The sequence below is a fragment of the Schistocerca nitens genome, chromosome 7 (genome assembly GCF_023898315.1).
Source record: "Schistocerca nitens isolate TAMUIC-IGC-003100 chromosome 7, iqSchNite1.1, whole genome shotgun sequence".
NCBI classification, from domain to species: Eukaryota; Metazoa; Arthropoda; class Insecta; order Orthoptera; family Acrididae; genus Schistocerca; species Schistocerca nitens.
The window spans coordinates 143609580-143622218 of NC_064620.1; the positions used below are offsets into that span (position 1 = coordinate 143609580).

Sequence of the window (12639 nt, forward strand, 5' to 3'; positions counted from 1 at the left end):
AAATGGTTCCCTTCCGAAACTATATACCGGCGTAGTCATTGTTCCCAATCTTGGTTGCAACTGGTAGGGCCTTTAACATGTCGGTCATATTCTTTCGAATGTTGGCCAGTGTCTCAAAATTACCTCCTTTTGAGACATGTTTCACTTTCGGGAAAAGAAAAAAGTCACAAGGACTCGGATCAGGTGAACAGGTGGGATATGGAGCAATACAAATGCCTTTTGAGGTCAAAAATTCTGTGATGAAAGTGGTCGTATGACATGGGTTGTTGTCATGATGCAGAGTCCACTTGTCTGCAATGTCCAGCCTCAATCAGTTAAGCCTTTTCCTCAGCCTTTCAAGCAAATCTTTGTAAAACACCTGGTTCAGAGTTCGTGCTGGAGGAACCTTCGTACAAGAGCACGCACACTTTCGAGGTTTTTGTGGATTTTTGAGGTTGAAGGTCTCCCTGAGGCAGGTTCATTGTCAAAGTGTTCTTGGCTTTCCAAAAAGGATTTGTGCCACGGAAAAACGTAAGGTCTTGATAAGGAATCTTCTGATAAGACTGTTTCAACTTTCAGCCAACGGCCTTGCCGCAATGGTAACACCGGTTCCAGTCAGGTTATCGAAGTTAAGCGCTGTCGGGCTGGGCTAGCACTTGGATGGATGACCACCTGGTCTGCCGAGCGCTGTTGGCAAGCGGGATGCGCTCAGCCACTGTGAGGCAAACTGAGGAGCTACTTGATTGAGAAGCAGTGGCTCCTGTCTCATAAGCTGAGATACGGCCAGGAGGACAGGGAGAGCGGTGTGCTGACCACATGTCCCTTCATATCTGCATCCAGTGACAACTTTGGGCTGAGGATGATACGGCGGCCAGTCGGTTCCGTTGGGCCTTCATGGCCTGTCCGGCTGGACTTGATTTTTAGTTTCAACTTTTACAAGGTCACACTCGCACATTCCCCAATTTTAACACAAAACTGAATTGGTTAGCGTTGCTCTGATTTCCACTGTCCCATTTTTGGAACCAACAACGGAAACACAGCTTCACTGATGGCGCTCTCAAGAAACATGTGATGGCCATACAGAGCTGAAACCTGGACTGAACATCTAGAAGAGGTGAACACTCCGGTCGACATAAGTAGAACAGCACAGTGTTGCCAGGTCGCTAGCAGTGTTGTCACTCTCATTACTTTTCTGACACACCTCGTATATTGGCGGGTCTGCCTGTTGCGACATCTGGTGATTAATTCCGCATTACTTAGGCGTGTCCAGATACTTTTGACCAGATAGTGTGGCCCAAGTATGTTGTCAACAAGCGAGTAGCCAGCGTTTAAGTTGCAAACTTGGCGACTGAAGTCGAGAATGGCTTGTTGCTGTTCATTATCACCCTCCAGAGACCATGATATAACTCTGGATGATATGACTTGACGTGACAGCACGTGACACTACGTGACGCGGCGGACGTGACGTGACGTGACGTGACGTGACGTGACGTGACGTGACGTGACGTGACGTGACGTGACGTGACGTGACGTGACTGATAATGACGTGGGTGATCGCTGCCTGCTGAACGTGTGTAGTGCTGCCGGCTTCACGAGAGAGTAAAGAGTCCCGCTGAGTCGCCTGCTACATCACCCTTTACTCACGTTATAAGCTACTCACAGAGAGCGACCCGTTTGAAGTCGTCTGTTTGTTCTCTCGAGATAACGTCCTGGATTACCTTGTTGGGAGAGAGAGACGTCACAGAGCGGCCATTGGCGTCGCCTGGACGCGGCAGGCGGCGGCGACTGGCAAGTCACGGCGCGTGCTGAGGCCTTCCCGGACGGCCTGTCGCCGCTCCTGAGGACACCACAATGGCGGCGGGAAGGCTGCCACCTCGTCACGTCACCTCACGTCGCCGCGTCGCGGATGCGGCGATAGTCGGCGGCGCGGCGCGGTGTGCACGCAGCGTGTCGGAGCCGGCGAGATGCGTATCGCTTCGCGGCTGCCATTTGCCGCTCGCTTCCCGGGGTGTTTTACGGGCGGCAGGGGCAGCCGGTAGTCTCGGAGCTCCAGCGCTGTCTGCGAAATTACACGGCGTACACTCGAGGGGAAAGGGGGAGATGGGGGAGGGCGGGCTCTAATGACTGTGCTGTCACGCATCCCAACTCCGCAATCAGCGTCATCGCGATTGATTCTCAGCAGGATACCCGACAGCGGCGCCTACCCGCTGTCGCCTGGGAAGCCCGATACTGCCTGCAGCGCAGGTGGGGGGCAGCAGATCGGGCGATTACGACGATCAGCGAGACGTGAGGCACCTGGCGCGGTAACGATCTTGTTGACATGGCTGATAAGTGCGACCAGCAGTTTGATCTCCTTCTTTTACGATGTACTCATATTCTCTGTTACATATTTCTCGTTTAGCACTACCTAGTGCGTACATACCGTATAGATCAAAAAATTGTCATCCTATTCACATCGTGTATTATACACTGAAGAGCCTAAGAAACTGGTACATCTACCTAATATCGTGCAGGGCCCCCGCGTGCACGAATAATTGCCGCAACACGACGTGGCATGGACACGATAAACGTCTGAAGTAGTGCTGGAGGGAACTGACACCATGAATCTTGCAGGGCTGTCCATAAATCCGTATGAATACGATGGGTGTAGCACGTTGCAAGGCATCCCAGCTATGCTCAATAATGTTCATGTCCGGGGATTTGAGTGGCCAGCGGAAGTATTTTAACTCAGAGGAGTGTTCCAGGAGTCACACTGTAGCTATTCTGGACGTGTGGGGTGCCACACTGTCCCGCTGGTATTGCCCAAGTCGGTCGGAATGCACAATGGACCTGAATGGATGTATACTTATGTGGATATGGTGTCTGTTCTTTCGGACATGTCCGAAAGAACAGACACCATATTATATAAGGATATAGTTCTGGCAACACCGACCATGATCTTCTTCTTCTGTGCGGATGCACACATATTCCTTGAACTCTTATGGGGCTTGATAAGAATGTCTCCCACGAGTAATGAGTCTGTTGGCGTGGGATGCTTCGAATGTAGTGTGTGGACATACAAGGTGAGAATGTGGGTCTCGCGGGAGCCGTGCGCGAGATAGTCCCTGCAGTCGCGCTGTCGTCTGTGCCCTCGGTGGCTCAGATGGATAGAGCGTGTGCCATATAAGCAGGAGATCCCGGTTTCCAGCCCCGGTCGCGGCACACATTTTCACCTGTCCCCGTTGATGTAGATCAACGCCCGTTAGCAGATGAAAATAATTCAAATTTGAATGGTTGTAGTTGATCAGACAGGATGCCTACGCAGGTGTCACCTGTGTCGTATCTAGACGCATCAGAGGCCCCATATCACTCCAACTGCATACTCCCAACACCATTACAGTGCCTGGGCCAGATTGAACAGTCCCCTGCTGACATGCAGCGACAATGGGTTCATGAAGCTGTCTCCATACCCGTACATGTGTATCCGTTCGATACAATTTGAAACGAAACGCGTCCGACCAGGCAACATGTTTCCAGTCATCAACAGTCCATTGTCGGTGTTGACAGGCCGAGGCGAGGCGCAAAGGTTTGTGTCGTGCAGTTATCAAGGGGAGACTAGTGGGCCTTCGGCTTCGAAAGCCAATATCGGTGATATTCCGTTGAATGGTTCGCGCGCTGACACTTCTTGATGGCTCAGCATTGAAATCTGCAGCAATTTGCTTAAGGGTTGCACTTCTGTCACGTTGAACAATTCTCTTCAGTCGTCATTGGTCCCGCTCTTGCAGGATCCTTTTCCGGCCGCAGAGATGTCGGAGATTTGATGTTTTACCGGATTCCTGAAACTCACGGTACGCTTTTGGAATAGTCACACGAGAAAATCGCCACTTTATCGCTACCACGGAGATGCTTTGTCCCATCGCTCGTGCTCCTACTATAGCACCACATTCAAACTCACTTAAATCTTGACAGCGTACCATTGTAGCATCAGTAACCGATCTAAGAACTGCGCCAGACACTTGTTGTCTTATATAGGCCTTGCCGACCGAAGTACCGTATTATACATGTTTACATATCTGTGTATTTGAATACGCATGCCTACATCAGTTTCTTTGGCGCTTCAGAGCATAAATTGCCTGTTATGGTGCTCTGTCCCTTGCATGGCCCTCCATTTCTTCTTCCAGTGCATTTATAATTGAGAGCCTTTACCGGTAGTCTTCCTCTGCCCATAAAGTCTACATATTTTTTTCCATTTTCTCCTTTTAATTTTGTAAACATTCCCAAATATTTCCTTACATCCACATTTTGTTTACGGTGTCCTCTTTTATATACTTCCACTAGTCAAAGGAGACCTTAATTCTGGAGCCTATATTCCACTTTCTTGGTGTCTTATTGTCAACCACGCTTCACTTCCATAAGTAAGATTCGGTACTGCTATGGTTTTGTGAAACTTCAGCTAAGTTTCTTTCCTATTTTTACTCTTCGGACACCTAACAATCGGTCCGTATATGAAAGTAAGTTAATATAATTTTTGTTCCACGTCATTGCTGTATTCGTATGGTAAGTCTCATCGCACATATTCACAGTGTTTCATTTGCTCCCAGGTCTTGTTATTCAAGACTACAACTGGTGATTTTGGTTGTATGTTCTGAAATGCTATCGTTTTGATATTCTCTGCAGACAATCTGAGGTTGTATTCCGGCCATCTATAACATAATCTATGTATATATTGAAGACTGTTGGGCAAATACGGCACCCTACCCTCTTCTTTGTTTGTTTTAATTAACTTTGTAATTGTCTCTGCCATATCTATAACAGATTCGCTTTTAGTATATAGACTCTTAATAGCCCTTATGAGATGTGATGGATAACCTATTGCGTCCATTATATTTCTGTTTTCACTTTACCAAATATATTTTCCAAGTTTATAGAAGCAAGATGAGTTTCCTTGTTGAATTCATGTATCTTTCCAATAACTTGTTGCAGCGTAAAAACATCGTCAATAGTTGATCGTTCGTTTCTAAAACCAGCTTATCTTCATATACTACTTTTCCCATGATAGTTTTTAGTCTTGCAGTCAGAATTTTCGCTTGTAATATGTAGTCTGAATTCAGGAGGTTTATACGTCAGTCATTATCACATTTATTTTTATCATCATTTTTAAATACCAGATGTTACTTTGGTTTTCAGCCAATCTTTTGGTATCTCCTTACTTCAGGAACATTCATTAATAATTTGAAGTAGCCTTAGATGTTACCGCAGTTCCATATTGATACCATCTAAACCAGTGTCTTTCCTACTGTTTGTAGTATTTAGAGCTTCTCTAAGTTCCCTCATATCAGTATCGCCCAGGTCTTCTTTGTCATTTATTTCAGATAATGTCTGAATACACCATTCTTTTATGAATATCTATCCCCTCCTTCTCTCCTATGTTACTGAAACGTAGAAGATCCTTTTTTGTCCATGTATTTTCATCACTTTAGACGCAATCGTTTGTCTGTTTCGTCTTTCATGTTTATCATAAGCTATATTGCTAATAAAACGTGCTTATTGTTATGCAAAAATAGTTACGTAGTCAATTTTTCATTCATTTGCAGCTGCATGCATCCACCCTTGGTGAATATTGAAATTTCCTCACCTCAACACCAGGATATCGATAGGGAGGCAAATCAAATAGCGCAGCACACCGATAATGTCGAATACTGTGAGGTGATACGTTTTTAGAAGTAGCAAACATTTTTCTGCTCTCTGCTAGGCCAGTCAGAAAGCTTTCTTTAATAATCTAGACTGGCCTGACACAGGTACAATATTTCCGCCCCTGCTGAAAACAAAATACCAACGATATTCGATTTTATCGATGAGCAGCCGGGTTCTTTGGGTACTTTAGCTGCGATTTAAGATACAGTGGCGTGAAAATTTCGATGTGTACTTGACCTATAGGCATGTAGCTGCACGCTCATAAAACAAAAGGTAGTTGATATTATTTTTTCGGTGTGATAACTAATACTTTACGACTAATCCCACAGGTCTTGTTTCGGCGAATCCTGCTCGCGAAAAGGTTTCTTAGTAATTTACTTAGGTCTGATTGTTTCTACTAGGAATCTCATTTACCTTGATCAATTTCCGTGTCCATTTTGTCCATTAGCCTATTGTTCACGCACTTGTTACAGACTTCGCTTTTCCGTGTTCCGAGCGAAAAATGAATATTAGGGTTTAAAGCCCCACCGATGGCGAGGTCACAGGCTACGGAGTATAGTCAGACGTCGGAAGGACAGGGAAGAAAACAGCCCTTGCCCTTTCCAAAGGAAAGATCCCGATTTTAGCCATGAACGATTTAGGGAAACATTGGAAAGACCAGGTCTCGAACGCCGGGTACACTTGTTTTCTCTCTACGGGAAACAAAATTGTGTCGTTTCGACCATACGACCTCTTGCATTTCTTTACGGTCCACTTCGACCTCCCCCATGGACAGCATTCCATCCCATGGGGGGAGTCATGCTGCTCATCTGGGATGATGCTCGTAGTCAAACCATCTCACTCAACATCCAGTTGCAAGCTGTTGCAGCCCACATTTTCCTTCCTTGCTTCACCTTTTTTCCTTGTAATATCTACATCCCTCCGTCATTTGGAGTCATCGGGGAAGACTTCCTCCAGCTTATTGGTCAAGTCCCTCACCTCTTTCTGCAGGTCAGTGACTTTAATGCACACCACTCCCTTTGGGACTCCTCCAGAACCTGTCCAAGGGGCGCCCTCTCGGTTGACCTTCTCAATCAACTCAACCTCATCTGCCTTATCACTGGAGCACCCACGTTCGTTTCAGACTCCACGCACACCTGTTCCCATTTGGACCTCTCGTTCTGCATTCCCCAGCTTGCCCATCGTCTCGAGTTGTCCGTTTCCACCGACTCATACTCGAGCGACTGCTTACCATGTGCTCTCTGTTTGCTGACTCCTATCCCACCCACGTGTAAATTCACCGGGCGGCTTTCTATGGCTGATGAGGGGCTTTACTTCTCCCTGGCGATCTTCGTGGAACAACAGTTCCGCAGTTGTGAAGACCAAGTAGAATACCTTACATAAATTATTCTTACGGCTGCTGGACGTTCCGTTCCTTGCACTTCGTCTTTATTGTGCCGTGTCCCGGTCCCTTGGTGGACTGAGGTGTGCCCTGACGCCGTTCGTGGTGGATAAGTGCTCTTTGCGTTTTTAGCTGTCATCCTACGATAACAAACAGTATACGTTATAAGCAGTTGCGTGTGTAGTGTCGGCGCACTCTTCAGGACAGCGAAATAAGTAGCTGGATTTCATTTGCTAGTTTTATTAACAGTTCCACTCTCTGCTCCGGTGGCTCTCTGGAGCGAAGATCTATTCCCCGATTTTCGGCCTGGCCGTAGCGGATGATGTCATTGTGGATCCCATTGCTGTCTCAAACACCTTCGGCCGCTATTTTGAGGAGATTTCGACCTCTACCCGCTATCACCCTGTCTTTCTCTATCGGAAATGAGAGGAGGCGAGTCAGGTGATACCCTTCTCCTCTCAGGATCGTGAATGCTACAGTACAACCTTTACCACGAGAGAGCTAGATCGTGCTCCCACTTCATCCCTATCTTCCGCCCCAGCGCCAGACGATGTTCACATTTAGCACTTTCTCTTTCATACACACAATCGCATCTGGGGAGATGGCACGTTTCCTAGACTCTGGCGCGAAGCCGCTGTCATTCCGTTACCTAAGCCTGCTAAGGACAAACACCTTCCTTCTAGCTACTGCCCCATTTCCTTCACCTGCTGTGTTTGCAAGGTGACAGAAAGTACGAATCGTGCCCAGCCGGTATGGTGGCTAGATTCTCACAATTTACTAAGCACAGCACAATGTGGATTCCAGCCGCGCTTTTCTGCAGTTGACCATCTCGTCACATTGTCAGCCCATGTCATGAACGGTTTTTCAGCGGAAATACCGAAAGTATACAACACCTACTGAAGGACTGGTATCCTACATACTCTCTACACGTTGGGCTTCCGAGGCCGCCTGCCCCGTTTACTTCAGGAATTAAGACAGTTCCCGAGATCTGTGTGAGTTCTGCCTTGTCGGACAACTTTATCCTGGAAAACAGGGTGCCTCATGGCTCCGTCCTCAGCGTCCTCCAGCGGATCTCTGGCTCGTAATCTATTGCAGTTTTCCACTGACTCGTCTCCTTGGTGGCGTCTTCAGCGATGGCTCGATTGTCTTCACTCGTGGGGCATCGACAACGGTTTCGATTTTCCTCTGACAACACGGTGAATTTCTGGCGGTGCAATGGGTTCTTCCATTGTACTTACATCTTGGGCCTGTTGCTCTTTCGTTTGCTGAAACTACGGAATTCCTGGGGCTCATTCTTGATAGGAAACGTTTTTGGTCCTTCCATGTGTCTTACCTGGCCACCCACTGTGCCCAGTCCCTCGATCTCCTGAGTGTCCTAAGCGGTACTTCCTGGGAAGTGGCCCAGGCCACCCTGTTCCGTTTGTACTGAACCCTTGTCCGTTCGATACTAGACTATGGGTGTTTCGTTTATGCATCTGCAAATCTGTCCATCTTGCGGTCTCTAAATACAATCCACAATAGTGGAATCCGTTTGGCCACAGACGCCTTTTACACTATCCCGGTTGGGAGTCTCTACGGAGAAGCTGCCGAACTACCACCGTCAAACCGGCGTAATGTTCTATTCAGGTGATATGCATGTCATTTGTCTGCCATGCCTGGCGAGCCATCATATGCCTCCTTCTTCGATGACTTCTTTGACTCCCAGAATGGGGTCCATCCCTCTTCTCTGTTACCTCCTGGAATTCACATTCGGATGATGCTCTGGCAGCCTAACTTCACGCTACCTGCTACTTTCCCGATGGATGTATCCCCTCCCTTCACCACCTTTGCTTCCTGCGGCAGCTCGTGTTCACCTTGGACTTAATTCTTTTCCTAAGGAAACTACTCCAGATTCCATCTTACGTAGTCAGGTCCTCGACCTTCGCATGGAACATCACGATGGTAACTTTGCGTACACTTCTTGGAGTGACTGGTGTAGGGTGTGCTTTCGTCATTGGCACCATCAATTTTTGGTATCGGCTTCCAGAACACTGATCAGTATTTACAGCAGAGCTCTTTGCCCTGTATCAGGCCACGCTGTACATCCAGCGACGCAGGCTTTTCAATTGTGTCATCTGCTCCGACTCTCTCAATGCCCTTCAGAACCTCTGTGTGTTGTACACAGTTCATCCTTTAGCTCAATGGGTCCAAGAAAGCTACCACTTCCTCACTATTGAGGGGACCACTGTGAGGTTTGTTTGGGTTCCTGGTAATGACGGGAAACGAGGTTGCTGACGCTGAAGCCAAGGCTGCAGTCCTCCAACCATGGCCCACTAGTTCTTCCATTCCATCGAATGACATCCCTGTTTCCGTCTATCAGCGGGTGGTGTCACTTTGGCATCATCACTGGTCTTCCGTCCATGGAACAAGCGCCCGGGAATTTAACCTCTCCCGGCAGCTTGCCGACCTCCTCTGGGCGTTCTCGCCGCGAAGATATCATTTCAACTAGGTTGCGTATTGGGCACTGTCGTGTTAGCAATCGTCATTTATTAGGTGGTTATCCCCCACCACTTTGTGCTCATTGTCATCAACCTTTGACAGTTCGCCACTTCCTAACCGAATGACCTTGTTTTTAACCACTTACGTTCTAGTGTCTGTTATCGGCTGTATTAGCGAACGACGCGCGGGTTGTTTTAATCTGTAGTCCGGAACCTTCGTTGTCTCTGCGGCGTATTTTATGGACCTTTCTCCAAGAGGAAGTCCTTGTTCTTAGCTCTAGTTCCTCTCATCAAGTGGGATTATGGTGTAGTAGCTTTTAACTACTTTTTCGTATTGGTTTTCTAAGGTTCTGACATGGGCACCTATGAAGTTAGTTATTTTTGTGGCTCGCAGAAGTGGCCGTGCGGTTCTAGGCGCTACAGTCTGGAGCCGAGCTACCGCTACGGTCGCAGGTTCGAATCCTGCCTCGGGCATGGATGTGTGTGATGTCCTTAGGTTAGTTAGATCTAATTAGTTCTAAGTTATAGGCGACTGATGACCTCAGATGTTAAGTCGCATAGTGCTCAGAGCCATTTTTGTTGTTTTTGTGCCCCAAAACGAAAACAAAAGAAGATCACATAGGGTGCACTCACAGGCTTCTTTCTTCCTCTGTAAATATAATGTGTAGTTGTTTCTATAAGTTCTCATGGCCGGTCATGAGTCCTACGTGAGTTTAATCTGTTTCCTGTTCAAGTTCATGAGTACAGAACTTCTCTTGAAACAGGCCCTTCGGCATCATTACCTTGCCTGTTTTTTGTTTTTGGAATGCAGTCCTGTATTCTACTCACTACCTCCAGCTACGGAGTTTTCATTTTATCATCACCTTACTGATGATTAGGACAAGGTTCCGGTCCAATAAACGGAGTCGTCGCGCCTCTCCTGGCCAGTCTATCAGCTTGTTCATGGCCACTAGTTCCCGAGTGACCAGGGACCCACAACAGGTCTACATTGTTGCTTTCCTCTAGTCTCCCAGGGATTTCACGTCATTCTGTAACGATCTTTCTTGTCATTGCTGGGGCTGTCTGAATAAATGTGGATGCTACGGTCCTTGTAGCACCTTAGGAAATCCTGCTTTGTCCACTACCTGATAACGGGTATTTCCGTCTGAAATACTGTGTCCAGCTTCCATAGTGAGATTTCTGTCTCTTGTCTAGGCTGTACCCCGTATACGGCAGCCCCAGCGCCCTCATCTACTGTACTTTTACCCGGTAATCCGATTGTTAAACGGAAACGTTTGTCGAATCAGCTGGAGGTTATTGTCTAGTCAACCGGGACTTCCCCAACCATTCTTACAGTTACCGAACTCACTGTATTGTCGTGAGATACTGGATATCCTAAGGGAATCCAGTTATTTCTAGCTTTTAACCTGTATCCCCCTGCTGCGGCCTCCATTGTTACCCAGAGGTGTAATGGAAGCATATTCAGCATGGTCTCCATTCCAGCTGTAAGTGTACTGCTAATGCCGCCCATTAAGGCTAAGCAAGCCAATCTCTGCACTTCGCTAAGCTCATTAGCAGTAAACGTCTGATACAGCTATATTCCATCACACTGTAGCCCCATAAATTATCGTACATCTTATTTCATTGGTGAAGTTTGGACCCCACCTTTTACCACAGTTCCTTCTAACGCTCATAAAAGTGCTTTTTGTCTTTGAACAGGCGCGACAACCTGATCGGTCACATTTCCTTGGCCTTGATATGATTGGTTCTCACTGACGTGGGAAAGAAAACAACCTTCACTGTCCTCCAAGTATTAGGGATGATTCCTGCTGCTAGGCTGAATCTGAGCAGTCTACATAGGAATCTACTGAAATCGTCTCCTACTTGTTGCAGTACAGCTGGAAATACATCAACTGCGTCTAGTGAGTTTAATTGTTGAAACGATCCCATTGTCAACTGGATTTTTCAAAAATAACACATTATCTGGCGAATTAACAGTTTTCCCTTCGATTACTTGTAAACCAGTGGCTCTGAGGGACTGTCTCGTGGCATGTTATCTGCCAGGGTGCATTGAGGGAAGTGAGTATTTACGATCATATCCACCGTCTCACTCGCTATCCTTGTATACCCACCACACTCCTTCCTTAACGTAAGTCCTGGACTAATTGATATTCTGGTGAGGATTTTATGAAATCCAGCGCATTACCTCATAGAATACTTTCCAGATAGACAGCTTCACTTACTTGATCGCAAGGTTGTATCTGAAAAAAAGCACTTCGTCTTCAGGCCACAGCTGGCCCATCGGGACCATCCGACCGCCGTGTGATCCTCATCTAAGGATGCGGATAGGAGGAGCGTGTGGTCAGCACAACGCTCTCTCGGTCGTTATGATGGTTTTCTTTGATTGAAGCCGCTACTGTTCGGTCGAGTAGCTCCTCAATTGGCATCACGAGGCTGAGTGCACCCCGAAAAATGGCAACAGCGCATGGTGGGTCGGATGGTCGTCCATCCAAGTGCCGGCCACGCCCGACAGCGCTTAACTTTGGTGATCTGACGGGAACCGGTGTATCCACTGCGGTAAGGCCGTTACCTTGTATCTGACAAGGGTCTCCTGATATTTTTACCATTGTCCTTTCTTCATTCCAAGGCTGAACAGTCTTCTTCCCTTCTTCCTTCGCACTTCCAGATTGTTCCACTGACGTACATTCCTGTTTGTGAACTTCTTGGTACCTGGGCAGTTTTCTAAATATGGGATCGTAATGGTAGATGTCACTATGTCTGGCATTTCCTAAGTATCTAATATGTAATATCAAAGTTCTGACTTTAAATAAGCGTGAGTTTCCTTTCCTACATGAGTCCTAATGTGTTTTCTTAGGACTGCTGTAGGTCAAGGTATATTTAACCAACATTTCAACCTCAAAATTACTATACATGGGGTCAGATAAGGATGGCTCCATCGCCACATGCCACTTGTTGATGTAACTATCCATAACAGTGGACCCGAAAGTAATGTCAGTTACTTCTCCCCTTCTTCCATTTCTGAAGGTAGGTTCCCTACGTTTATTCAAGATTTCCAGACTGTTTTCTAGTAGAATTCGAGTAGGTGCACGACTCTGCTGTTGCTGCTTACCCACATCACTTCGTGGACAC

General features: G+C 47.1%; 1 pseudogene; it reads right to left on the minus strand.

Moving 5' to 3' along the window:
* Positions 1–11962: 11962 nt before the first annotated feature.
* LOC126197218 (5S ribosomal RNA) lies at positions 11963–12080 on the minus strand (annotated as a pseudogene).
* Between the last annotated feature and the right edge of the window lie 559 nt (positions 12081–12639).